The 9,174-nt window shown below is 38.6% G+C and overlaps 1 protein-coding gene across 2 annotated transcripts in view; it reads left to right on the top strand.

Moving 5' to 3' along the window:
• The window catches only part of GIPC2 (GIPC PDZ domain containing family member 2), a 56,357-nt gene that overhangs the window by 23,303 nt on the left and 23,880 nt on the right, over nucleotides 1-9,174 (top strand). Inside the window, exons 1-2 of one of the 2 annotated variants that reach the window (XM_035538149.2) lie at nucleotides 5,901-6,748; nucleotides 8,008-8,087. The exons of the other annotated variant lie outside the window; for it this stretch is intronic. The gene's annotated coding sequence lies outside the window, so the exon portion shown is untranslated. Of the gene's footprint in view, nucleotides 1-5,900; nucleotides 6,749-8,007; nucleotides 8,088-9,174 lie in introns of those variants that run through there. 2 annotated transcript variants of the gene reach the window in all.

The raw sequence follows: 9,174 nt of genomic DNA, 5'->3' as shown, positions 1-9,174 counted from the left end.
GTTTGCAATGGGATAGTTCCTCAGGCTACAGGCAGAACAGCAAGAAAGGATTCTACAAGTACATAAACAGCAAATGTGGGCCTGCTGTCAAATGCAGTAGGGAAACTGGGTAATAAATTACATGGCTAAGGCTGAGGTACTCAGTGCCTTCTTTGCCTTAGCCTTTACCAGTAAAATCAGGCTTCAAGAATCCCAGGTCCCTGAGACTCAGATGGGAAGCCTGGAACAAGGAAGAGCTACCCTCAGTGGTGAACTGGGCTAGGGTGCTCTTAAACTGGATGTACAGAAGTTCATGATGCCTGACAGGTTGCACCTAGAAGTGCTGAGGGAGCTGGCTAATACCATTGCAAGGCCTCTCTTAATTATATTTGGTTGTAGTATTTGGGAAAGGTTCCTGTAGACTGGAAGAGAGCAAACATCACTCCTATTTTCAAGAAGAACAAGAAAGAAAATGGGTGATCTACAGGCCAGTCAGCTTCACCTCAATTCCTGGAAAGGTGATAGAGAAAATCCGCTTGGAAAGCATTTCAAAATGCATGAAGTACAAGGAGGTCCATAGTCAACATAGATTTACAAAGGGGAAATCACGCTTGACCAACTTTACAGCTTTCTACAGGGAGTTGACCAGCTTGGTGGTTAACGGGAAAACAGTCCATGTTGTTTACCTTGACTTTAGGCAAAATGGCAAAGTACAGGTTAGATAAGTGGACACTAGAGTTGGATTAAAAACTGGCTGAAGGAATGGGTGCAGTGGGGTTGCAATCAGTAGCACAGAGTCTACTTGGAGGTTAGTCACTAGTGGTATACTCCAGGGCTCAATATTGGGGCCAATACTATTCAACATTTTCATTAAATGCCTGGATGAGGGGATGGAATGCACCCTCAGCAAATTTGCAGATCACACAGAACCGGGAGGAGTGGCTGATATCACCATATGATTGTGCTGCTATTCAGAGGGGCCTTGACAGACCAGAGAGTTGGACACAGAAGAAAGTTCAGTGAGGAAGAAAAAGTCCTACTCCCTGAGGGTTAAGTCCAGGCACCAGTATACCCTGGGAGCTGAAGGGCTGGAAAACAGACTTGCTGCGAGAAGACTGAGGTCCTGACAGACAACAAACTGACCATGAGCCAGCAGTGTGTCTTTGCATCAAACAAGGCCAATGGTATCTTGAGCTGCACTAGAAAGCTTTGTCTGCAGGTCAAGGGACTTGATTCTTCCTCTCCACTACTCAGTGATGAGGCTGCATGTGGAGTACTGTGTCTGATTGTGGGCTCCCCAGCAGAAGAAAGATACTGACTTGCTGGGGTGAGTCTGTGAGAGGCTGAGAGAGCTGGAACTCAGCCTGGAGAAGAGAAGGTTCCAGGGGATCTTATAAGTACCTTAAAGGAGGGAATGAAGACAGGGAGCCAGACTTCACAGTAGCACCCAGTAACAGGGCAAGAGACAGTGGACACAAATTAAAGCACAGGAAATTCTATCTGAGCACAAGGAAGCACTTGGTTTTTACTGTGAGGGTGGTCAAACACCAGAACAGGTTGCCCAGAGAGGTTGTGGAGTCTCCATCCCTGGACATACTCAGAACCCAACTGGACGTGGTGCTGGTCAACGTGCTTTAGCTGATCATGCTTGAGTAGGGGTATTGGGCTAGATGATCCCCAAGAGGTTGCTTCTAAACTAAAGGATCCTGTGAACTTTGATGTAGCAGTTTTCACAAGACAGTGTTAAGGACTATGTTCTGCAAATGAGGCTTAACCCAAAGATGGGCGGTGCTGATGTGATGGCTTGAATCCATAGGAAGTAGGTCTTTAATGGAGTGGAAAGATGCACAAAGAACACTGTAGAAGTGCACTGTAGTACAGGTATTTAAAAGATCACACTGATCTCAAGTATGCATTATTTTCCAAAGACTGAACTTTATTCCAACAATGAAGAAAAAGCCCAGGTACTACCTAAAGAAAGTCTGCCTAAGAAAAAATGGGATAGGGGTTGCCCATAAACTTTTTATGTGCTTGCATTGATTCTTTTTTTGAATACAAATATTATTTACTTGTCTTCAGAGTTGAAAGGTGCATAGGGAAAGAGAGCCCGCTGTAATAGTCTAGTTTTATAATATAGTACTAGGGCTGGTTCCCTTGATTGTGGCTTGATTTTGCTGGAAGAAATGCCTTGCAGATGTTCTCATTACTTGAGTTTAAAACCTTAACACAGTACTTTAGCAACAATTTCAAAGATTTTTCTTCATAAGAAGAAAGAATATAGAATTTGCTGTTAGCCTTTGCCTGTGGAAATTCAGTAGTTACCTGCTCTGTTAGGTAGCTTAAGAAATAGCAGTGTTATCTTCATATAAGTGATTTTCTGCGGAAAAGTAAATCATATAGAAGTTGGGAATTAATTTACAATAGCTTTTTAACAAGCACAAAGAATCCCATTTTTTGTTACTCAAAGGACTAGAACTTATGAGAGATGCTGTTTGAGTCAACTTTTCAATTGCTGATCTCTTCATATATTGTCTGTTGTAGTCCTTAGATCTACAAGGAGCTGAACAAATGCTGGAGCAGTATCACAAAGGGAAAAACTTGCTGCTTAGTGCTTATGCGTAATGTTAATGCTCTATATTGTTTGTTTAAAAAAAAAAACACTATGTTCTGTATTGCATTTCTTATGTGGTTTTTAAGTAAAAAGTGTAAAGTTGTTTTTTAATTTCCTTTTCATCTTTTGTTATGATGGCAGATGCTAAAAGCAACTTAAAAAAAAAAATCATCCTAAAATGTGTATGTCTGTTTAAAAGCTAATATAATTGAGATTTTGTAATCCAGGAACTTGTAACCTTAGTCCAACTTTTAAAAACACAGCAACTAGAACTATCTTTTGTAACCATCTCCAGGTAAGAGGATTTGCAGTATCTTGTGCATTTAGAGGCATATGTACAGCAAACTAAACTTTTCCAACTGTTTTCATGCTCAAAATACAGAAGAACTATAGGAATGGTATGAAATCCTTGTATTTCTTTTTTTTTGGTGAGTATGTAACAAAGTACACATTTCAAAAATAGCACATGGAATTACTTCAAAATGAGAGGGAGCAATGATAGCTGTCTAATCCAAGATTCCCAAGAAATAAGCACACTTTCAATAGAGAAATATCAAAAGCTATGTTTTAAAAACCATGTGAGTATTTATTTAGTCAAGACTATGTGGGAGACAGGTGAATTCTCAGCGGCCTACTATATCTTTAACTACAAAATACATGGAAATAAAACTGACAAAGTTGGGAGGAGAGTATTTTTAATACTATTTTAATTTTAATATAATCATACTCTCTAATTTTTAAGGGTTGCTTAAGTGCCATAGAAAGCAAAATTAGTTGGTTACTTCAGAGTTTATTCAACAAGTCTATGAAAACCCATACTTCTAAAGTATCTCTTTAATCCCCCCAATACCAAACTTTAGAATAATCTCAAGCTGTTGCAAGAGTTGGGCAAGGTACGTTTAACTTTTTCCTTTGTCATGCAGAGGTATTCTGAGACTGTTGCAGTACAGGCTTTCTGATGTGGTGAGGATATTAGCATTCCATTCTTCCATTCCAGCATTCCTTGTATTATCTATGTTGACAACTTTTTAAAGCCTATTGGGTGCATTGAACAGGTGGTGTGGTTTTGGGTTGGTTTTGGTTCATGCCATGTTTGCTTTGGGAAGTAACATAACTCTGTCGGTGGGGTTGGATTTCTGCTCTTGTTCTTACCACCTTCATCTTTTAACTTTGTGCTTGCTCACTTCCATTTATTATTTAAGGAGTAGAAGTGTTTTATTAATTTGTATGTCCTCTTCTAGTATTCACACCCCTCCGTATTTTCAATATGACCTTCAGTCCAAACCTTACAAGCAATGCTCAAGATGAACAACATGTTATAATGCTCGATGAAATGAGATTAGTGGAGTTCTGATTCTCAGGTGTGACAGTTCTGGTATTTTAGTTAGTGCTCAAAACAGTTCCATGCCTGATTTTTCAAAAATCTAGGCATAGGGAGGCTTCCCTAAGATTGATGTATAGCACAGCGAATAAGTCAAGATCTTAAAATGATTACAACTTCAGTGGCAAAGAGCCAAAGCACAGGTGAGGAAGTAGTCTATAGCTGGCTTGGTTGTAAAGATGCTGGTTGCATTGTGTACAGGTACAAGTGTACCATGAAGTTCTTAACCTCACATAGTTTTGCTTCAATATTGGAGGAGGCAATATCACAAACTTGTCTCTATTGGATAATCTGTCATTAGTTGTGGATTAATTTTTTGGAGGACCTGTATGAAAATGAAATCAGCACCTCAGAAGGCGTTGGTGTGTTTGGCAAAGAATGATTTCTACTTCTTAGTATGTGCCATCAGTGCAATGTTTGCGTAAATGACATTTCCCCTACTAGTGAGTCATGCTTTGTGTTAATAATCTTTTAAAGACATACTAGGTGCAACTGGCTGATGTACAGTTTTAGCTGAGAGAGGAAAACAATAGTGGTTTCCAAAGGTTGTTTTCCTTGGCCTTTACTGAGACTGACCCAATACTTATCTACATCCTTTTTTATTCTTAGCCTATAACCGTTGAGTGTTTCCAAATGTTTTAGTCCTAGAAGTGCCCCCAAACCTGTAAGTCTTAAGATGTTTTGTGTATTTTCCGGTGGGCTTGGTCTCACTAATGTGATGATGCCATTTTAAAATGTGATTCTAAGAACTCTGTGCTGTCTGGGACGTTGCTGAGCTGAGTGAAGTCCATAGCTTTTTTTAAGGGCTTTACTCTGTTCATGACAACTGACTGATGTTAAAAACGTGCTAGGTTGGTTTATCATAGTCTCTCTTCTGATTGTGAAAGACTGTTTCACTGGTTTGGGACACTTCTCTACTTAATGACTACCTGTGTCTGTCTGACATCAAGTAGCAAGTACCTCGTAAATAAGGATTGGAGAGAATGACGTGTGACTGAATGGTATCTATAGTATCAGACAGCAGAGCGGAATGCACAATAAAAGGGAAAGACACCGATTGTGGAGAAGAACTGAAGTATGTTTGTGAGGGTCTGGTTCGACTTGCATTTGACAAGCTCTCCCTGCTAGGTCCAGAATCACTTCCCCTGACTTCAGCAGTATCAGTGCCATAGTGATCCACTTACAAGCTCCCAAGCTCTTGTGCTGACTGATTCTCCTGGCCCCCTTTCTATCAGTTTATATAGATGACAAAGCTTCCAACAAGACTCAGAGGTAACCAGACATTTGACTCTTGAATAGAATACCAAAACATGTGTCCTTTCCAGCATGCATATCCAGTATGCCAGTCTGACTTGCTGGTAACATGCTTTGGGGATAGAGTAGGTTCTACCCCACCAGTGAAACTGCTATGATGAGTCAGGATGAAAATCTGTGCACTTGATTTCTTAAGCTAGATCTTAAAAAAAAAAAAAAAAAAAAAAAAAAAAAAAAAAAGTGACTGAACAACATAAAAGACAATTTTCCTTTTCCAGTCGGTAAACGCTAGTCTTCCTCTGCAGGTGACATTAATATTTCTTACTGTATTGTTTTCTGATCAGGTCATGTAGAACCTTGGTATTCATGTATTCACTAGTTTTTTTCTACTAATTTTTTGAAATCTCAGCTTTTTGTCAAATTGTTCAGCAGTGGACTCTTTCCAAGTGGCATGATTTGTACACTTCATGGTCCTCCAATTAATTGTTTTCTTATGTAAAGAGTGAAAGTAGAGGGCTACTGTTGCTCCCATGGAGCTTAGAAGGTGCAACTCTGTGCTTGTTTTGTTCTACTGGAAGTGCTGGCCTACCCAAGGGAGGAGCTGCAGCAGCAATGTTGTTTGTCATGCCTGATTGCTTTATCAAGGACAAATTTATCTTAACTCTTGCTGTCTTACATCATTAAAAAAACAAAAATCGACCCAGCCAGCTCCTGAAATACCATATAGCATTTTCCTGTACAAGTACTATACGGCATGTTCCAAAATAGTGTCTAAACTGCTCATTTATATCCAAAGGAGGGATGATAAACTGCATTAATTGAGAAGCAGCCCTTGCCTGCCAGAACAGCTGTGGTTAAGTGTAATAAAGACCAAGAACAACTTTGAGCTCAATTCAGGAAAACCACATACATTTTTATTTTTCCTCATACACCAACAGACTGATTTTAAGTGATAGGTAGCAGGAATCAAACCCCTGGGAACCCCTTATGCTCCCTGTTAAGTCACAGTCCCAAACTTGAAGTCAGTGCACAAAATGAGTTTATTTTTTGCTTCCAGAGGATGGTTTGACTAGCTGCTGCTTTTCATGTGTCAAAGCTAAACAATATATTAATATTTAATGTGGTACTGCCATACTGTCAGAAGATCAATTTGGTAATGGAGTTTAGGCCCCTCCTGTCACAGGCAATCCTTTTTGAACTCCTGTCTTAAGATTATATTTCATCCTCTATTTTTTCAAAAACCTCTTTTTTTTTTTTAGCATCCTCTGGTGGTTTAAAAATAGCTTTTAACATTATGACTTGGAAACTTCAGTTCTATTTTTTTATAGTTATTTCAATTTGATACTACCACAGATACTTAAAAGGACCAGCTATGTTTCTTCTTGACCTTATTTTCATTAGAGTAAGCATGATGAGGTCCTGCAATATCTTATAAAACAGATTCTTCATTCTCTCGTCAGAGTTCTTTTGAGCAGCTGCTTCATTTGGAGTGTGGGTAACCAGAAAGATACGAAGTGTTTCAGGTAAGAACTCCTGAAGTCACAGATATATGTTCCATATATAGTGAAAAAGTTTTGCATATGCTACTGCTGCTTTGCAATAGAGCACTGTGGCATTTCATATTTACTAGTAGGATTCTGTTCTGTTCCACAGACATGCTTGTTGCATACCATGGTACTTGCACCTGAAGTACCATGGCTCAGAAACCGAGGAATGTGATAACCTGCATTGTGCAATGTACCTGTGGGACAAAAGGACTGAAACACATTCTTTTTTTTAGTGTGTAATTTATTTTTCCTCTTCCAAAACTATGGCAAATACCGAATGATTAAAATTTTTATTTAAATTATTAACATTTTGCAATGTCACTTACTAAAGGTGCAACTTAAGTACTTTCCAGATCCCAACTATCCTTTGCCATTGGAGGTGTATTTGGATTCATGATCTAGCTATGTGTATTAATGTTGGCAGATGTTTCCCTAGTGGGTACACAACTTAAGGAAGCCTGAGAGCAGGACTGGTTGTAGTTGGAGAAAATGTCTTGTGCCCTATATAGGCTTTTTTTTTTCTTTGAGGTTCTCAGCAGTCTGACTCATTTCTAGTTCTACAGATCACTCAGTTCACACTGCTATGCTGGTTGGAACACCTAATTTATGATCAGAGTAATACTAGTAGGTAGCATTTGCAGCTTATCGAAAAATAAGTATATGTAGTAGTAGTGGACATGTTGAACACTTAACGATTTCTTGACAAAGCTGGAGGCTGCTAATGACAACTTAATGTTGATTCTGTTAGAGGCATGGCTTTCAAGAATATCTTAGCATATATCTAGTTCTTTCTACCTCTCATTTTTAAAAAGTTTATTTTTATCTGTTATGTTAATGATAACATGTATACATGCTCCATACTGTTTGTTTTAAACAGTACAATGTGATCTTCAGTTTACTTGGTCAGCTGTGCTGGTTTCCCATCACTTTTTCTTTCTGCACCTAAAAACTGATGCTATTCCTCCAGGCTCTAAGTAGGATCAGCACAGTTCTGATACAACTTCAGCTACTTCCATCCATCTCCATACGAAGCATGGAAGCATTAGCATTTTAATTAAAGGAAATTTTGCAACGTACCTAAATTACAGCTATGTCAATGTCCATAAATTTGTGAAATAAATCTACTCACCCTCTGTTATGTACAGGAACTTGAATGTCTTTGTTTCCATTTAACATCAGTAATGAAGTAAACAGCAGTTGATGGGTTTTTAACATCGATTCAATTCTCTTTTCAGAAGATAAATGAGTTGGTAGGCATCAAGATTGGTGGAGATAAGACTTATAATACAAAAGAATTGGTGACATTGACCTTTTGGTAGGTGGAAAAAGGCATGTTTTAAAATAAACTGCTCACTTAAAAACTGTAAAACAGTGAAAAAACTAATTAGAATGTTTGGACATGAATACTTTGGTACTGTCATTTTAATGGTATCTCACTGGCATAAATTGAATGAGACTGCAATATGTTCCCTTAATTTTATTCTAGTATTTCAGGGGAATACATTTCTCCAAGTTCATAGAAATCTTCCACTTGAGTTTTCAGTATTTTGTTTTCAAACTGGGCTGGTAAGTCAACTATTAACTCCAGGCTGCCTTCTAATCGTCTTTTCTGTGCCTATCTGGTCTGATTCCATATGTGAGAATCCTACTTGCTTATTTCCTATGCTTTCTTTTCCTCTTCTGAGACTCAGAAGATGGAAAGCTATATTGCTTCTCTCTGCAGCTTTGCAGCAGACTCCTCTAGAAGTGCTGGATGTTTTGTGAAACTTCTACTTATAACATGCTTTTTCATGATTGAGTACACCAGTGAAAATGGAGTAATTCCACCCAGGTGTATGTAGTTTCATTGGAGGACGACAGAAGAGGTCTTCTGTAGTATATGAGCATCCAAGTCATTATAGGAAATATTTCTGTTCCACAATGGAGATGGAGACATTTTAAGTCCAATAAATGTTAGAAAAATATACTTTTCTAATATAGGTGTTAATTAAATCTCAGTACTTCAAAGCTGTTGTACAGCACAATAGCCTTTAAACTTTGCTTACATGGCTATTGCTTTATTGATCCTTTGATGTTTGGTAGGTACACTAAGTACAATTGTGGTAAAACACCAAGAGTTGGCAGAAGTCCTTGTATACTTTTTTGTCCTCCTTATAAACCTCTTCTGATCAATATTTAACACTTTTATTCTCAGTAGAAATCCCTCAATGTGGTCAGTGTAAAGATGGTGAACTTCATACAACCTGGCTTTATGTACTTGAAAAGTGCATATACTATACCTTTTTATTTACTGTGTGGATATTATAAAGGTACCCCCCCCCCCCCCCCCCCCCCCCCCCAAAACCAGAACTAGAAGTGATGTCTTTGCGCAGGCCAGAAGGCAAAACATACCCGACTCTGGC

The sequence above is a fragment of the Cygnus atratus genome, chromosome 8 (assembly GCF_013377495.2).
Source record: "Cygnus atratus isolate AKBS03 ecotype Queensland, Australia chromosome 8, CAtr_DNAZoo_HiC_assembly, whole genome shotgun sequence".
Classification (NCBI taxonomy): Eukaryota; Metazoa; Chordata; class Aves; order Anseriformes; family Anatidae; genus Cygnus; species Cygnus atratus.
The sequence above is the reverse complement of the archived record's forward strand: the minus strand, read 5'-3'. Positions and strand labels throughout refer to the sequence as shown.